Genomic DNA, 19,874 nt, shown 5'->3' with positions numbered 1-19,874 from the left:
AAATAAATTAGCTCATTTAACTCACAATAAATTTGTTTGTTTAATTCACTTTAACTCATTTTACGGACCTGCCAGATGCCACGCCACGAAACGGAGGAAGGAGACAGAAGCGGTAGACCCCACCTAGACTGCACGAGAATTTCCCGCATCGCAAGCCCAAAATCAACATTTCCACAAAGTCCTTGGAAAACGTCCCCCCCACAATAAATTGCTTCATCACCGCACCTTGGAAGACGTTTCAAAACACGTAATACTTCATAGTTCTTTTGTTTTTTTTGTTTGTTTAACCAGTAAATTTGGTTATATTTGGATTATCCGTAACAAAACTGACTTTTATTTCATATAACTTTTATAAAAATCAGTTAGTGTGATGTCATTTATGTTTGGATTAGTATTTCTAAGAAGTTAATTTGGAAAAGTTGTATCTTGTTTGGATGAATAATAAAAAAGTAAATTTATATATAAAATAACTCAAAAGAATATGAATTTTTATATAAGACTAAGTTAACTAATTTAAAAAGATTATGGATATATATAAGTATTTTAGAGAGATTATGTAACATATAATATAATATATTTATTTATTTGCATGAATCTATAATTTTAACTTTTATTAATTAAATTAGTTTAGACGAGGCATAATATATAGTAAACATGAATAAAGTTAAAAAATTGTTAAATTTTAAATAGGAGTTAATGAAATTTATTATTGGTATGTGTAAAATATATTAAAAATAATTTATAAATAAAACCAGATGAGTAACTTTTTAATGGAGACACTTTTTCCTAATTTTCTCTAAATTTTATTATTTAAATTTTTATACATATGAAATTATTGGGTTTGTTGGAGTCTTTTGTCTTTTTCATTACTATTTTTTTCTCTCTCCACATTCTCACCACCAAAAGCCCCATAAATTAACTTAAATGAGCTTTTTTTCCTAAAAGTTAGTTTGAGAAAAAACTGATCTAAACAATTGTTCAGACTTACACCAGCTACTAACGCCCGTCTCCCAAGTTCTAATGTATGTTTGACCTCTTCAGCGTCAATCCAAACATGCAGTTCATAGTTCATATGTTTCTCAATAAATCCTATATCGTGTAGTGTAGGGTGGATTTGAACCTCGATTCAATAATATCAATCATCAAATTATAATTTAATAATATTGAAAAGAGCTGTTATATTTTTTACTTAAAAATTTTAAAACTTAAATACCTCAGTCACTCAATGTTTTTCTTTTAAATATAACTTCTATTTCGATGTATTCCTTCTTATCCCTCATATAAAAGTTAGGTGAATGGATTTATTTTGGTTTTAAATATACTATTTTATGTTCCAAAATTATAACATTTTTGTCAAACTAATATTATTGGTTCCATCTACATTAAAAGGGGGTTTTTATTCCGGCAAAACAGGGAGTTTTTATTAATAGGCATAATGGAGACCATTGAAAAAAAGGCACCCGTTGAAAAGGCAATACCTACTTAGTTCTAAAATTTAACTTACTATGATTTAATCCCAATAATTTTAATCGTTTCAAACTTTAGTTCCCAAATTTATTAAAATATATAATTTATTTTCTAAAATATAATGATTAATTTCTTGAATGATTAAAATTACAGTTAGGGTGTTCAATCAAATTAATGTTCAATAATTAAGTCATAATAATTATGTCAAAACTATAAGAATTAAATGATTTTAAATTGAATTTTAGAAATTGAATTATAATTGAGTGGAAATTATGGGGATGAAAAGATTAATTTTTATGTTTCTTAGCTGAGACTCAATTCAAATTGTTCAACTATTGTAGTAGGATTGAAAAATGCACGTGGCAGCTAGTTAAAAAACAAGAAGTAGCACAATTATTATTGTTGTTGTTGTTTTCCAGTTTTTGTTAAACATGAGTTGAATAGAGTCCACCAACCCCGCTTACCTACTACGACCGTCACATTGTGCGTCATCCAGTCATCGACCCGCTGGTCACCGATCGCCGCTATCTAACGCCGTTACTTCCCTACCGTTTCTTCCATAAAAACCCCGTACTTTCAATCTTATTCCTCGGACCAAACCCAATCGCTGAAACAAACGCATACTCTTCACTCCCTCGATCGCCACCATGGATTTTCTCCTTCTGGAGAAGACCCTCCTCGGTCTCTTCGTTGCCGTCGTCCTCGCCACCGTCATCTCCAAGCTCAGAGGAAAGCGCTTCAAGCTCCCTCCCGGCCCCCTTCCAGTTCCCATCTTCGGAAACTGGCTTCAAGTCGGCGATGACCTCAACCACCGCAACCTCACCGACTTGGCCAAGAAATTTGGCGACATCTTCCTCCTCCGGATGGGTCAGCGCAACCTCGTCGTCGTCTCCTCGCCGGAGGCCCGGAGCTCGCCAAGGAGGTGCTCCACACACAAGGCGTTGAGTTCGGCTCCCGAACCCGCAACGTAGTGTTCGACATATTCACCGGAAAAGGTCAAGACATGGTGTTTACCGTCTACGGCGAGCACTGGCGGAAGATGCGGCGGATCATGACGGTGCCGTTCTTCACCAACAAGGTGGTTCAGCAATACCGGCAAGGCTGGGAGAACGAGGTGGATCAGGTGGTGGAAGATGTGAAGAAGAATCCAGAATCGGCGACGAAAGGAATCGTCCTAAGGAAGAGATTGCAACTGATGATGTACAATAATATGTACAGAATCATGTTCGATACAAGATTCGAGAGCGAGAACGATCCGAAGTTCCAGAAACTCAGAGCTCTGAACGGAGAAAGAAGTCGATTGGCTCAGAGCTTCGATTACAACTATGGCGATTTCATTCCCATTTTGAGACCTTTCCTTAGAGGTTACCTTAAGATCTGTAAGGAAGTCAAAGACACAAGGTTGAAGCTCTTCAAGGACTATTTCGTCGACCAGAGAAAGTTAGCTTATGCTTTTAATTTATATAATTTTACTCACTTCGTCTTTGAAAATCTGCAATTTCTTTTATGTTATTGATTGTGATTACGATGAACTTTCAATTCAGGAAGCTGGAAAGTACGAAGAGTACGGGCAACAATGGACTTAAATGCGCCGTTGATCACATTTTGGATGCTCAGAAGAAGGGAGAGATCAACGAAGACAATGTGCTGTACATTGTTGAGAATATCAACGTTGCTGGTACGTTCTTTCTCTTTGTTTTCTTTACGTTTTCTTGCTGATAAATAACCAAACAAACAAAAGAACTTGCCTCAATGTGCGTGAGCCTTGGGTCTGGGACTTGAGTTACGCTTTACTTGTGAGTCAGGGGAGTACTCTTGGGCTCTGTTTTTGGTAGGAATGTCTCAAAGTCACGGGCGTGATTAACGAAAACAGAGACCAAATTGATTCTCCGTTTGACAAGTACAGTGTTTCATTTTTATTTGTTTGCAGAATAGCAAATGAATTAATGTGGGGCCCCACTTGTCAAATTGGGGTCCGCCTACCGTCATGACGCCTACTTGGCTAGCACGGAGCCATATATAACCACCTGGAAACAAACTTTTTTTTTTTTTCCCATGCATGTTACTTTTAGTTAAGAATTGGATTTTCAATGAGTAGATAAATTGGGCAAATTTAACTAATATATATAATTAATAACTAATTTGATGCTATTATGGTAAGGCATAATATATATAAATAACGCATGTTTTACATTTTAGTAAAGTGAAAAATATAAGTTCATTGTTTATAATTGTTTCCTCAACATATGTGAAGCATGATATTCTACTTTTGGTATGTTCTCTATATCTCTTGATGGTTTTAATAAAGAAAAGTTGAAATCAATTGGGTATGTTATATATGTATTTATGATTATGATTGCATAATTAAATGCACTTGATACAAAGCTTAAATCAATTATTATTTAATATATAGATTATATATGATAATTAAAGTAATGATTCTAGCTAATAATATTTTGGGAATGCAACCCACATATGGATAAATGATCATGATTAACCAACTTTAGCATAATGTTTAACAATTTTCGCCAACTAAAAAATCACTATAAGAATTGAGCCTTGCATTTTTTTTAAATTTTTTTATTAGTATAGGAATTGGGCACATGAATATAATGCAAGAATTGATCAAAGTGGTCGGGACATCGGTTAGGTGGATGTAATAATAATTCTAATTTTTTTATATATAATAATTGTAATTTATTTATAATTACTTTTTTTTGTAGCATCTAGGTTGCCCATGATTGTCTGATATTAATTATTTATAATATATACATAGTTTTTTTTTTTTTAAATTTAACAAATACCGCGTGTGGTAGGACCCGTTTGCTCCGCTTGTTGGATAATGATAAAAAAAGAGTACAATCATCTTGTGCAGGAGATTTTTTTTCTTAAAAAAAAAAATAAAAACTTAGTATTAGTTCTGATCCTTAATATAAGAGTTAGTTAATTAATTTGAGTAGATTAAGAAAACTAATTAAGTTAGTTATTTATAATAAATAAGTGTTGTTATTTCTCAAATATCCTTGTTAATCAAGTATATTGACTAAAACTACCATTATCACAAGGATTATTTCAAAAAAAATAGATAAATATGAGAGACAAAATATATTAGAGTTTTATATTTAGAACGAAAATAAAAGTCAAATAAACTCTTATATTAAGGATTGGAGGAATTAGTATTCAGCTGAATAGTCAAAAACACAAATTTAAATCACTTTTGATTTTCCATTGTCCCAATTTGTTAGTATGATTAGAGGTTGGTGATAGTATTGCGTGGCTGTTGTTGGTATGATTGCGACCATATCTATTGGCTTGGTGGAGGCAAGGCCTGGGGTTTACCGTCATCCGTCATTATTCTTTGGTCTTGTATTATCTTTGTCATTCAACACCATCTCCCTCCATTAAAAAGTTAAAAAGAAAAAGAAAAGAAGAGCAAAAGAAAACAGTCAACTGGTTTGGTATTAGTTCTTTAAAATTCAACGAGTAACTAATGGTCAATATATTACTACTGCTTAACTAATTTAAATAAATTAATAAAATTATATAAATTAAGTAATTATAACAAATATAATCTGCTCACTAAAATATCTTCGTGTACATAATTATATATTGGTTTATAAATTAATGAAATTAATTTGAGAAAAAAATAATAAATAAGAAAAACCAAGTAAAACTTTTTCTATTATTTAGGACTAATTCAACTATCAATTAGATAAAATATTATAATAAATTATGATTATAATTTATGAATATTTAGTTTTACTCTCCATGCATGCACCTGACATTTCTTTGCCCCCAAATTATGTTTTTTTTTCTTTTTAGAATTCATGTGTGTGTGTGTTTGTTTTGCTGCCAAAGAATAATATTTCATGTGTGTATGAGAAAGGTCTAAATTAAAACTTTTTCTTTTATACAAGTCTAAATCTGATTAATTATATTGTTTGATGAATAAGAAATACTAAAAGATTTGAGTTCAACATACTGATTAACTTTTTCCCTTTTTGCAAGCAGCAATTGAGACAACTCTGTGGTCAATCGAGTGGGGTATTGCCGAGCTAGTGAACCACCCAGAGGTTCAGAAGAAGCTCCGGAACGAGATCGACACCGTTCTCGGAGTCGGGAACCCGGTTACTGAACCCGATACCCACAAGCTCCCATACCTCCAGGCCGTGATCAAAGAGACTCTCCGTCTCCGAATGGCGATCCCACTGCTTGTCCCACACATGAACCTTCACGACGCCAAGCTCGGTGGTTACGACATCCCGGCGGAGAGCAAGATCCTGGTGAACGCATGGTGGCTGGCCAACAACCCGGCCCAATGGAAGAACCCAGAACAATTCCGACCCGAGAGGTTCTTGGAGGAGGAGGCCAAAGTGGAAGCTAACGGAAACGACTTCAGGTACTTGCCATTCGGAGTCGGAAGAAGAAGCTGTCCCGGAATAATACTGGCGTTGCCTATCCTGGGTATCACTTTGGGGCGTTTGGTTCAGAACTTTGAGCTTTTGCCTCCTCCTGGTCAATCCAAGATTGATACTACTGAGAAAGGTGGACAGTTCAGTTTGCACATACTTAAGCATTCCACCATTGTTGCCAAGCCAAGAAGCCACTAGAGAGTTCTGTATTAGGTCTCAAGGGAACTAAAAGCGTCGTGAGAGACAGATCCATGTAGGGCCTCCATCAATTGCAATCGGTCAATTCTATTTTGCAGGTCTCCGATTTGTAACACGTGATGATGATAATTTTGAAATAATTAATTTCCAATATTTTACAATCACATATAGTTGAAAAATTATTGCCTCAAAGTCCTTAAAATCTTTAAATTAATTTTAAGTCCGGCTGAGAGATTTTATTTGTCAAATTACTAAATCACCCTTCATGTTTTAACTGAAAACCTGAGATAAAGATCCGGCGTAAAACCTCACTCTCTCACCCTTGCTCCTGCATGCCCTTGCTTTCTGCTCCACCGCGACTTCTCTTTGCTCCACCGTGACTCGTGCCATTATTAACCATTGTTCGGTCGCTGCTGTCTTAGTAGCTTAGATTGTTTTTGTCGCCAGTGTTTGGTCGTCGTTCTCCTCGTCACCATTGGAAAAGGTAAGCCATAGACCGTTGGCCCTTACTCTCTCGTCCCCTCAATTGAAGAATCGTTTCTTGTCCACCCAGCACCCATATCAATAATTTCTCTCTGGGTTGCAAGTCTCTTTGAAAACCCCACACTTGCCCACTAAAATTCTGCTTCAAAATACTGGGATAAATGCTGTACATTTTTACTCTTCTCTCTCTGTGTTGCTATTTTTTTGCGTGGGGTTATGTAATCCTGATTATTCCTGCAAATTATAAGATTGATTTGAGTAACCTAGTCAAAATGACACTACTTTTTCTTTGGTTGCGTCTAAATTTTCAGTCTGTACCCTCAACAATACTTAATGATGTCAGATTTGAAATTAGGATGTTACGAAACTTTTGATAGCTTTCTATGAAAATTTAGGGACTATGTGTTTACAGTCTGCTGCTATGCTACCTACAACAACTCAGGTTCAATTTAGGTTTATTTGTTTTTCGCTGCCAATTTTAGGATCTTTGTAGTGGGATTCAAAATTTGCCTCTTTATGGTCTGTATTTGAGATAATATGCATCAGTCCTTTAAATGTTTATGTCGACTTGATTCTTAGAATGATCTGTATGGGCCTGAAGTGTTATACGTTTTATGAATGTTTAAGGAGCGAGGTTTGCTACTGGTATTTCTTGAGTCTTTTAACATTTTTCTTTAGATTTCAATTACTACTCCTTGGCCTTGGAACGCATCATTTATTGTCTTGACTATATGCTAATTGGTCATAAGGTGGGATTGGTAACTTTGTTTAGTATTAAAACATTATTCAATTTGTATAGACCTACTTAATGAAGTGTAAATGACAAGGAAAATTGATTGAGGTGCATTGACAACTCAATGTGCATATATTGACAAGTTAAAGGGCATTAGTTGACAACTCGATTAGTGAGATAAAATTAGGTTCACAGCATGTTAAAATATAACAAACAAGTATTATATAACCTTATCAAAGCTGAAACCATGTAATTATAATTATAAATAAGAAAATATTTAAACAGATATTAGTAGGATATAGATAAGATTTAATTATATTGGTAGGATTTAGATATATTAGGATACCAAGAGAATATTTAAACAAGATTATGATATTTATTTAGATTTATATCTATTAGAACTTTTACTTATAAATAAGTACTTATTATCCTTTGTAACTTAGTTTTCCAATTTGATAAGAAATTATTTAGTTTCTTATCGTCTTCTATTTTTCTCTAATTTTCTGCTTCTCTTATTCTTTTCCCTTTCTCTTCACTCTTTCACACCTTCCTTGTTTTTATTCACTAATATATTTTTGAATTTCCATTCACTTTTGTTTTTAACCCATCTCTTGCACCTAGCGAGTGGAGTACATTCTACCGAAAGATGGTCATTTTAGGTTAAAGTTCAACACCCATGCTTATTTGACAGTTTGTTTTGAACTTATTTTGTCATCTTACTATTTAATTATTGACTGTTTGTTTCTTCAAAACAATAGTCAGAGACACATAAAGTGGTCACCCCAATAAACCTGGGAACATGTGGTTGGAGAACTTGCTAGTCACCAAGATCCAGACCAACAAATGCTGAGTAATAAGCTTCCTTCTGTTGGGGCTTTAGAAAGTGCAGATCAAGTATGCTTTTTATCTCAGAAAGTGCTTGGTATAAGTTGTGATCGTGAACTAGATTTGCTTAATAATTCATGCTTTGCCTAGTATAATTTGTTTGTGGGAATATGGGCTTAGTGAAAATGGACTTGTAATTGAATTTGTAGTGAAGATTAGCAAAATTTTTTGGGAAAATTTCAATGTAGGACCGCACAAGACAATTAATCTCAAAACGCCCTCAAAACTTTCTGAAACCTCACTGTAGGACCAAGGGGCCAATCTGATATTAATTCCACAAATGAAATGACGCCACTACCCTTAGCATCAGGTGAACCAGTCCACATGTGAACGGACTGATTCCATGTGTGAATATATGTATTTCTTCTGCAAATTGGCTAGTTCCCCGTGCAAATGCGATCTCCCGCACTTGTTCCCTCACGGACACATGCTTTAGGTGAACCAGTTCACATGTGAACGGACTGATTCCACGTGTGAATATATGTATTTATTCTGCAAATTGGCTAGTTCCCCTTGCAAATGCGCTCTCCCGCACTTGTTCCCTCACGGACGCATGCATCAGGTGAACTAGTCTACATGTGAACGGACTGATTCCACGTGTGAATATATGTATTTATTTTGCAAATTGGCTAGTTCCCCTTGCAAATGCGCTCTCCCGCACTTGTTCCCTCACGGACACATGCTTCAGCTGAACCAGTCCACATGTGAACGGACTGATTCCACGTGTGAATATATGTATTTATTCTGCAAATTGGCTAGTTCCCCTTGCAAATGCGCTCTTCCGCACTTGTTCCCTCAAGGAAATAAGTTTCTACTAGGGGCAGTGGCGTCATTTCGTTTGTGGAATTAATATCAGATTGGCCCCTTGGTCCTGCAGTGAGGTTTCAGAAAGTTTTGGGGGCTCTTTGAGATTAATTGTCTTCTGCGGTCCTACAGTGAAATTTTCTCAAATTTTTTTGTGTGTATCATGAATTGGATTTGTGATTGAATTATTGTGTATAAATCAATTGATTTGCACATGTCCATTTAAGTAGGATTCTAGGCTATTCATCTTTGTTGACTTCATCTGATCTTTTCCCTGAAACATTATTGAGCTTATTTTATATTATTTACCGTGAAGAAATGTTATTTCTATGGGCAAAAGGAATTAGAGATGTTGAAAGAGGACAAAGAGTCTAAAGTCGAAGTAGCACTCGGATGTTAAAGCTAGAAGTTCAACTTAAGCCGTTAAGGTATATTGCAATGTGATGAAATTGGATTTTTGTTTTTTTTTACGGGTTAAAAAGACGATGAAGAACACAGAGCCAAAGTAGCTTGATTTTTCTAGCAATGCACTCTTTGCAGGAGAATATTACAAGAAGAATAAAAGATCTTATGGACAGGTTGAAGAAAATTGGGTTTGATAAATTGGTTGAGTTGTGACAAAAAATTAAGAAAATAAGATGTTTCAATTGTATATGGATTTTATTATAACAAGAAAGGTCTTAATTAAATGTTCTACTCATTCCTTTGTGGTTTTTGTTCTCACACTACTGCAAAAAAACAGTTGATTAGTGACGGAATTTGCGACCAAAACAAATTCTGTCACTAATTTCTGATGAAATTGCAACAAAAATTCCGTCGCTAATATTTCTAACGGATTAGTGACGGAATTTTTTCATCGCTAATATTAGTGACAAAATTTCTATCAATCGCTAAATTCTGTTGCTAATCTGTCGGATAATCCGTTAATAAATATTTAGCGACAAAATTTTTTCCGTCAGAAATTTCCGTCCTAATTCTGTTGCTAAAATTGTTTATCACAGAAGTTTTCGTCACTAATTCTATCGCTAATTCTATTCCGTCATTATTCCGTTGCTAATCCTTCACTAATTTTAAATTTCATTATTTTAAATTATAATCTTACAAAAATTTATATAATGACTTAAAAACATTTTTAATTACAAAATAAATTGGTATATTTGTAGAATTGGTGTTAATGAAGATATCGTTATCATTCATATCACTATTAGGTATATACTGAAAATAAGAAGACAATTTCTTACAAAACTTGTTTATATTTCGTTAAAATAAATTCCTCTTGATTATTAATAATAATTAAAAAAATATAATAAAAATACTAATAACTTTCTTATACAAACTAATATAAGAAAGAAATAATTTTATCATTTGTTCAAATGTGAACGCAAATTATTATTAAAGTGAATTTTGAATTTCAATCATTAAATAATAAAATTTAATCATAAAATAATTAATACCCATGATAGAGATTGATTTTGGTCTTCAATACAAAAACAAATGGTATATACAAAGAATTTTAAGAAAATAAATTACATAGGATATATATACAAGTAGGAGAATATTGTTTACCATAATCTATTCAAATCATTTAATTTTTCATATAGAATAATTTATTAGATTTTATTATAGTAGTTATTTTTTGAATAACAAGATTTTTTGACTAATTGTAACTAATTTTCTTCAAATATATAAAAACACATATAGATAATATAATATAATGTAATATAATACATATATAGTTAAATTGTATATCTTATCAATGTTAATTAAAAAAATAAATTTAAAAAATATTGATAAAAAATTATTTATGATTTAAAATTCAAAATTAGTGTCCTTAGAAATTAAAATTATATTAAAAATATTTTTTTAAAATAAAAAAATTATAAAACAAACAGTAAAACAAATATTTAAAAATCATTTTATCATTAAAATAGTTATGATTAAAATTATCATATAGTATATTTTTAGTTTTTAACAATATAATGTATATATAATCGTTTGTGTAAAATAATATTATATATATAATTTTACATAATAAGTCAACAGGTTCATTACAATTCAACTGGTAAAGCTGCACGCGAGCACAGATGAAGTCCTGGGTTTGAGCCATAGAGAAGTCACTTTGAGGAGGGAATTATGTGGTGGCAACACATAGCAGGCAGAAGGTGACATGTGACGTGGTAGCAGAGGTGAGGTGCCAGCACACGTGGCAGGCAAAGCATGAGGTGACAGTGACATGTGGCAATCATCATCAAGGTGGTAGGGACACGTGGAGGTTGTTGCGGCGATGACGTAGCGACTGGTAGAGGTGCCACGTGGCATTTTTTTTTTAAAAAAATCAGGTTAGCGACGGATTAGTGATGGAATTTTTCTATTGCTAATTTGTGACGAAAAATTTCTGTCAGGAATTAGCAATAGAAAACTCTGTTGCTAATCTATGGCTAATTAGCGACAAAATTAAAATTCTTTCTCTAATCTAATTAACGACAAAGGAATTAGCGACGAAGGAATCTGTCGCGAATCTATTTTCGTCACTAAATAAAAAATTCTATTGCTAATAGTGTGTTTTTTTTGTAGTGTACTACTCCCAATATATCACAAATTATATTCTCTATCATTTACAAATTGTCCCTATATGAAAGAAATGTAATAGGTGATTCCCAAATTTGTTGGTAATATTTAATATCAACTCATACCACACATTTGTTATCGACAAGTAAACTAACTATATTAACAACTATTGCAGTATATATTACTCTTCTGATTCTTAATATAAGATTTAATTTAACAGTTAATGTTAGTCTTATATTTAAGAATTATCTCACATGTTTATCAACTTTTTTTCCTTGAATTAACCCTATTGGTGAATCCCTTAACAATAATCAAATGAGAGAGGAGAGAGGGAATTAACAAAGATGATTAGGATATTTTAGAAAAAAAATCATATTAACTAATTTAAATAATATCTTTAATCTACTCAAATTAGTTAATTAGATCTTATATTAATGACTAGATGAGTAATAACCATTGTTAATATACACTGTACAATTGTCATTAACAGCTAAACTAACTATATTAACAAATATCACAGCATGTATTAATAACTAATGTCTACATGCATCATACACTTATCATTGACAACTAAACTAGTTATATTAACAATTATCCCGGCATGTATTAAGAATTAATATCAACTAAACTAGTTATATTAACAGTTATTGTGGCATGTATTAACAACTAATGTCCACTTGGGTCATATATTTGTTATTGACAACTAAACTAGTTATATTAACAACTATCACGGCATGTATTAATAACTAATATCCACATGTACTGCACACTTGTCATTGACAACTAAATCAGTCATTTTAACAATTATCGCGGCATATTAACAATTAATATCCACCTACACTATACACTTGTCATTAATAAGTAAACTAGTTATGTTAACCATTATTGTAGTATGTATTAATAACTAATATCCACCTCCACTACATATTTGTCATTGATAACTAAACTAGTTATGTTAACAACTATTACGACATATATTAACAATTAAACTGATCAGTAAAGGTAGTTTGGTAATTTCACAATTTGATTCTCTTACCTGCAAATCTCTTGAGACTTCAGATTTAATTAATGATTTCATGGGATTTTATAATAATAATTTTTCTTACTTGGGACTGGAATATAATTTGTCCTAGTTTTTGTCTTTTGTATGGATTTGGAAAATCCTACTTTCTTGATATTTTCTTTTTGGTGATACCTTGTTCTCTTAAGTTTGTTTTATTTTATTTTTTTAATTATTAGCTTTTAGATAGAACAAGAAATATTCTTAAATTTTGAAGTCATTGAACAAGATAATTTTTTTTTTATTTTTCAAAATAAATATATAACCTCACTGTATCATAATTGCCAGTTGCTAAAATATCTCTTATTTATATATAGAAGTTAATAATAAGGGTCCGTTTGGTAGAAATATAAAAATTATATATATATATATTAAAAATATATTATAATTTAAATAAATGTGCATATTCAATAAAAATATAAAAAATTATATATATTTAATAAATAAAAATAATTAAATAATAAAATATAAAATAAAATATGATAGAGAAATTTGAACAAGGAATCTACAAACGAAAAAAGAATGAAGTATGATCAAGCAATTTATAAATCTGAATGGAGATGAATAAAGTTAATTAAAGTATAAATTTCTAGTGAACATACATTTCTTAATTTAAATTTAAATGAGTGAAACGATCTATAATTGGAAAGCTTTCTTAGTTTAATTTCTAATGACTAATGTAATAGAACCCATTGATAAACTTTTTGTATTTTGAAATTTATTTTTAAGACAGTAAGCAAATGTCACAAACGTTTTCAAAAAATAGATTAATGTTACATAATTAAATTATTTAGATAGATGTTATTGAAAAGATCATTGAGCCTATATTTATATCAAACACTTTTTCACTTTTAAAGTATTAATAGTTTGTGAGTTATTATAATAACATTAATCAAAGTTCAAAGTAAAAACATTTCTGACCTCTGTTCATAATTTTGATCATAGTTTTATTAATATGAAGAATTTTGAATGGATCTTATTTCATTAAAAACTAGATTTAAATAGCTTTTTAAATGATAAGTCATAGGCCCAATTTAGATTTAGATTGATAAAGTTATGTTTGATGAAATTTAAGCTTTAATATGACAAGAAAATGAGCAAGCAAATTCAAACCTGACGCAAGAAATTTGAATTTTATTGCATACAATTTGAATTTGCTAAGCAAATTGAAATTTTCTTGCATTAAAATTTATTGCTCATTTCCTTGTCATAGCTTAAAACTTAACCATGGATTTATTAACATAAATTAAAATTTGTATCAGGAAATTTCAATTTATGCACAATACATTCCAATTTTTGCACAAAATTTGAGTTTATTCAGTCTCTATTATACTCTGTTTTTGATGCATTGAATAGAGCAACTTTCAATTAAATATAACTTTCTCAATTTAAATTCATATTAGACAAATGACATATTATTAAAAAGTTCTTTAAATCTAGTTGAAACATCCTTACTTTTACCCCTCAGAGTACACGTGTGGAAGCGTTATGGTTCAAGCGATTTACGAAACAAGCCCGTAGATTGAAAATTTATAATTGGCTCTCAGGTTACTATTCACTGGTTAAATTTCAAATTTTTGGTTTAACTTTGAAAAATCATAACTACTTCTATAAAAATCATATTGAGGTGGTTCAAAATTATATTTGAAGCCTTTTCAATTCTCCATAAGCAAAAAAATATGAAATCAGACTTATTTTTGCCCAATTTGTATAGTTTATTCCATGAAAATCACTGTTCATTTAGTCAAAACTGTACGTTCCAGTTTCTCTGCCCTAACTTTGACCAAGCATAACTCTTAGCGCACATATCCATTTTAAGTGATCTACTACTTGTTTTAAATATCAGGATGTGTCCTTTAACCATACCAAATTTCATGGCTTAACTCATACATGTGATAGGTCAAACTAGAGCTGGAAGCTGACTGCTCCAAGACCTATGTTTTATCCATTAGACAATTCTTGCTTTAATTCTTTTTATTATTTTGGCATGCATAGTTTGGCTTTATTCTTTCTCATTTATTTTCATACATTTCCATTCATGCCATAAACATTTTAAACAAATACATCGCATTATTGGCATTCATATACATAATTTACACATTAGGAGAATCATACATTAACCAATAGCTTCAATCATTAACATGAATAATTCTCTACTTTCTTCTCCTTCCTTCTCATGCTTTCCTTCATGCAATCATTGTCTATCATATTTGACATAAATGGTTGGTTAGGAAAGGGTGAGATTCGGGAGAATCTCAGTAGCAAACAATAACCACCCAAACATATATGACAAGTTTGATATTTATAAACATGCTTGCAACTTAACATCTTTATAACGTAATGACATGTTTAGAAATCATCATGCATTTATCATAAAGCACATAGGCTTATGGCATATTTCAAATACATTCACAATCGCAACACATGAGTTCATAAAATCATATAACATAGAAATATGTCATTCATGCAAGCAAATACCAAATACATAAGAGTAAGGTCAAGTTTGCTACCTTGTGTCTTTAAACTTTCTCTTTATTTCCTCTTGCTCCCTTTGCTACCAACCATTAAGAATGCTTGCTCAACCTTTGCCATTCCTTTTTCTTGATGTCTCATGGCCCTAAGTGTATCAACACATCATTTCCATTCATTATTAGAGCCATGGTAATCAACAACATCAATACTTTGTTTTCTCTAAACTATATTAACTTCTAACTTTTGGGCTTGATTTACAATCTTTCTAAAATTAATTTCACATTTTATTCCCACACAATTTTTCTTCTAGAATCCATTTCCAAGCTCAAAATAATCAAAATCAAACTCCTTCCCTATGAACCAGCCTTGATCGAATAGTATGCCTTTAGAGTCTAGAATTTCCATTTTCAGTCCTAATGCTTCCAAACTTGTTTTCTCACCTTTACCACACACAATTTTTCATTTTAAACACATTAAAAGTATTAAAATCATCAAAATCACATCCTAGGCATAAGAAACAGGTCTGGCCAAATTACTACTCAAGTTGCACAATCATGAAATTCAACCAATTTCAACATAAAACCATTTGATTCTTGTTCCTCTCAAGCCTTTAAATATTATTCTAACATCAATTTCATCTTCCCCTATCCTTAACAATTTCGTACAGCATGCCCCCTAGGGTTTCAAGCTCCCAAAAATCATTAAAATCCATAACCAAGCTCAATAACAACAAGGGTAGTGCAAACTATATCAAAAACCATGAACATACCTTGTTTCAAAGCTTGAATTTGTATGGGGTCACTTGACCTTTCTCCCTCCTTCTTCTTTCTCTCTCTAGAATCCATTTTGCAAGAGTTTCTCCATGGTTCCATGAGCTTACACGAAAATGAGGGGTGGGGAAGGAGTATTTATAGAAAATAAGACTAAATTTGGGCCGTTGATCTTAAAAATATGTGGCTTGATCTGGACTGTCCATTTTCTCTTTTAATCTTGTGGTGACAAGTGTCCCATGACATCATGCTTGCATCATCTTGATGATATCATGCTTACATCATCAATCCACATGCTTTTAATCCAACCGTATACGTGTCTTGCATCCAGCCGTACACGTAATACATTCTTTTTCCATTTAACCGTACACTTGTCTCTTCCATATTCATTCATCGTTTTGACATTAAAATAGAAAGAAAATTATTATAAAATTTGTGCAAAATATAGTCCTTAGGTATTCCTCCACCTATCTTACCATTCTGCACCGTATAAGGTACTTTTTCGAGTTCTGACTTACCCGGGACCACTGGGACATGTTATGGTACCATTTTCTCACCTTAAATAAATTTACATAACATTATATAACATGCCCAAAGAGGGAGGGATGCTCTTTCCTTGTTCTTCCATTAAAATAATTGATCATATTTATTTCAGAGTGATCTTGACCGAATTCTTTTTACCAGTCCACAACTCAGAAAATCTATCGCCGGGTACCCATACTATTTATTCATCACAAGAAATTCCTCTAATTTTGCTTAAGTCAAAAGTCAACCTCTAGATAGTTGACTTTGACTTTTCCTGGATAATGTATAAATAGGCTTTAAATTCCATTAAAGCCAACCTTTTCACTTTCTAGGGACGGAATTATTTTTAAAACTTGTGATAAATCCTCAAGTATTTTTTTCTCATTATTTTCCAATTATCTGAGGCTTCCCTATACTTTAAATAATTCATTTTTGAAAATATTCCAAATTAGTCAAAACCCTGGGAATTCTACAAATTCCTTCTAGGGACATTTTCATCATTGTTAGCCTTATACAGGTCTCTGAACTTTATTCCTATTTTATGAAATTTTTCTGAAGTGTTCATGCTTTAACCTACCATTTTCCATTTTCTGGAACTTTCAGGCATAATTTCTATTTTTGCCCTTACCAGCCCAAAATTTTGAAAAATTATGATTTTGCCTTTGGTTTGACTTAACCTCAAAATTCACCTCATTGAGGCCTTCAATATAACAATTGGCCTACTTTTATCTCTATTTCTTATTCCTAGGCTTAGAGACTTCTTCCTAGTCTCTAACTTCCTCTTTTCTCAGTCCCGGAAAACTTTTTCTTTGCGATTTAGTTTATATCCTTCTATTCTTCTAGAGAATTTCTGGGACCTCTGCTAAAAAGGATCTAGTAGCCTGCCTATTCAGGCTAATTTCAATACTTGTAGGTCCAAAATTTGGGATCTGACATAACGCAACAAGACTCATTTAAAAATACTTTATAATTTTAAAATTATGATTGAAATAATAAGCAAGGATTAGAAACATTTTTCTCACCAGATTTTGAGCCAGATTTAAAAAATCATATCTTTTTCATATGAAAACATTTTCATAGAGGTAGATGTTGTTGAAAAGCTCATTGAGTCTATTTTTATATACAACAAGTTTCACTTCAAAGGTATTTACATATAGGGCATAAACGTTAGGCAAGTTTTAAGTTTGATGATTGAGCTAAAGGCCTTATGGGTCATGTTTGGGTGATATTTTTTCACTTTTGTCGATGTGCTTCTAGGTGCACATGCTTGCCTTTTGAAGCAGTTATAGAATGCTTTTGCTTCTCGCCCATTAAAAGATTCTTTTTTGTTTTTAATTAAAGAATATTTTGATAAAAAATAACGGGCCAATCTCTACTACATAAATTTTGTTTGCTTTAAATGATGAATGAAGTGTTTTTCTTTATCAAGAAAAAGGATAAGAGGTTCTGGATATGAAGATGAAGAAGGAAAAAAACAGATGGAAAGAAAGAAAGCTGAGGATAGAGGAAGAAGCAGTAGGAGAACGAGAAGAGGGAGAGAGCAATGCCATATGTTTTGAGGGGCAAACTTGTCTTTTAATATTTGTCTACTTACGCTGGAAAATATGTTCTCACCAAAAAGGATGGGAACTAATTTTTCTTTATGTAGATAAAAATTTTCCAACCAAACGTACCAAGCTTATGGAAAATCCTGATTTTCCTGTTTCAGGGTTAGATTTTCAGCATACCAAATGGGCCCTATGGATATATTTTTTTTTTGCCATCAAATAAGGTAAAATTGAAAAAACATGTTTTAAATATACAAGTGACTTATTAGGACCAAAACCTTTTACAACTATCTTATATTTAGGACTAGCATGATATTAAATATGAACTATTCATTTGTTGATCTAATGGTGGAAATGAGATTGTGAAAAAGAAAATGAGAAGAAAAGATATATGAGAACGATTTTTGAATGCATAGAAAGAACTTTAATAAGGATAAAATTAAAAAATTTTGTCAATTCAATATACTCTATGATATGTGAAAATTTGTTACAAGTAACTTATGTTGAGGACCAGAGTTGTATTATAAAAAATAGATGCCTCCTCTATCTTATTTATATAATATAATAATAATAATTTTATAAAATATTAAATTTGAACGATTTATTTTTTAATTCAACAACGAAGACGAGCAAAAAGTCGAATTCTGACATAGCCTTCCCAACTAGAGCTCGCACGTCTTAGATTTGCAAATCTACGGGAGCTTGTGATGATAATGGCTAGAGTTTAATTTCACATGATTATAATTTTCAAATTTTTTAAAAATAATTTTGAAATAATTTAATTCTTCATTTTATGGTCATACACGCTTTTACTTTTTAAAATGTAAAAAAATGTCTATCTCACGCCTTGGCTTTTATTAGCACAGCTGTGCATGTGCATGTTTAATGATTCGTTTTCACTTTTTAAAATATAACGCTTTTCAAAATTTTAAATTGGTATTGTTTACTATAGTTTAATAGCAATTGACTATACGAAAAAAACATATGCCAGCTATCATACCCTGTTAATTCAAACATGAAAAGTAAGGAATTTAGGATTCACCAAGGGCCAGAAAATATAGTAGAAATGTAGACGAAACAACTTGTGAAATAAAACTTGGGGAAAGACCTGACCGTCATTTTGAAAAGTTTTGGTCAGAGAAGGGCAAAATTAAAAATTATGCCTAAAATTCCTGGAAATTCCTAAAACTTCATAAAAAATAGAATAAAAAGTCTAAGATAGTGTTTGAGGCATGAAAGATGAAAATAACATAAAAATAATTTATTTTAGAATTTTCTGTTATTTCATGAAATTTTGGCTAAATAAAGAAAAAGTAGACAAATTAAATTATTTAAAATATGTAGAGGCCTCAATAATTCATGAAAAAATGAGAAAAATTATTTGAAGAGTTATTATGAATTTTAAAATTATTTTTGATCTCTGGAGATGCAGAGGTTAAATTTACAATATTTAAATCCAAATTATATTGGTAAAAGGCTGATTTTGAAAAAAATTTAATTGAAGAAGTTATAGGACAAAATAAAATATGAAAGAATTAGGAGAACCTCTCCACATTAAAAGGAAACTATTGGCATAAAGAAATAAATTTTTGAAAACAATGGATTTAACAGGATCCAAGAAAAATTCAATCAATATTATGAGATTATACAGTGTAATAATCATAAGATTGGTGAAACAAAATTTTCTCCCATTCTCTGGTTGGATTGGTGCCAAATGAGGGGGAGGACCTAAGTAGAATAATACAATTTGTTGAAGGTTAGGCTTGGAAGAATGAAATTATGAATAAAAAATGGTGATTTTTCTCACATGCATGCTATGTGGCCTATGAGGTGTTACATGAGGTGACATCTTCATTCAATGAGAGGGACACCTAGTGAGGATTATGTGGCTAAATCATGAAGGGAGTAGGAGCAAGATGATGACTAGTGTACAAGGATGAAAGTAAATGG

General features: G+C 31.6%; 1 pseudogene; it reads left to right on the top strand.

The window, feature by feature from the left end:
- Window positions 1-2,065: 2,065 nt before the first annotated feature.
- Window positions 2,066-6,235, top strand: LOC114760027 (trans-cinnamate 4-monooxygenase-like; annotated as a pseudogene).
- Window positions 6,236-19,874: the final 13,639 nt, after the last annotated feature.

The sequence above is a fragment of the Neltuma alba genome, unplaced genomic scaffold (assembly GCF_004799145.2).
Source record: "Neltuma alba isolate B1F8T4 unplaced genomic scaffold, ASM479914v2 tig00010927_pilon, whole genome shotgun sequence".
In the NCBI taxonomy this organism is placed as follows: domain Eukaryota; kingdom Viridiplantae; phylum Streptophyta; class Magnoliopsida; order Fabales; family Fabaceae; genus Neltuma; species Neltuma alba.
Note: the sequence above shows the minus strand (reverse complement) of the source record. Positions and strands in the feature narration are given on the sequence as shown.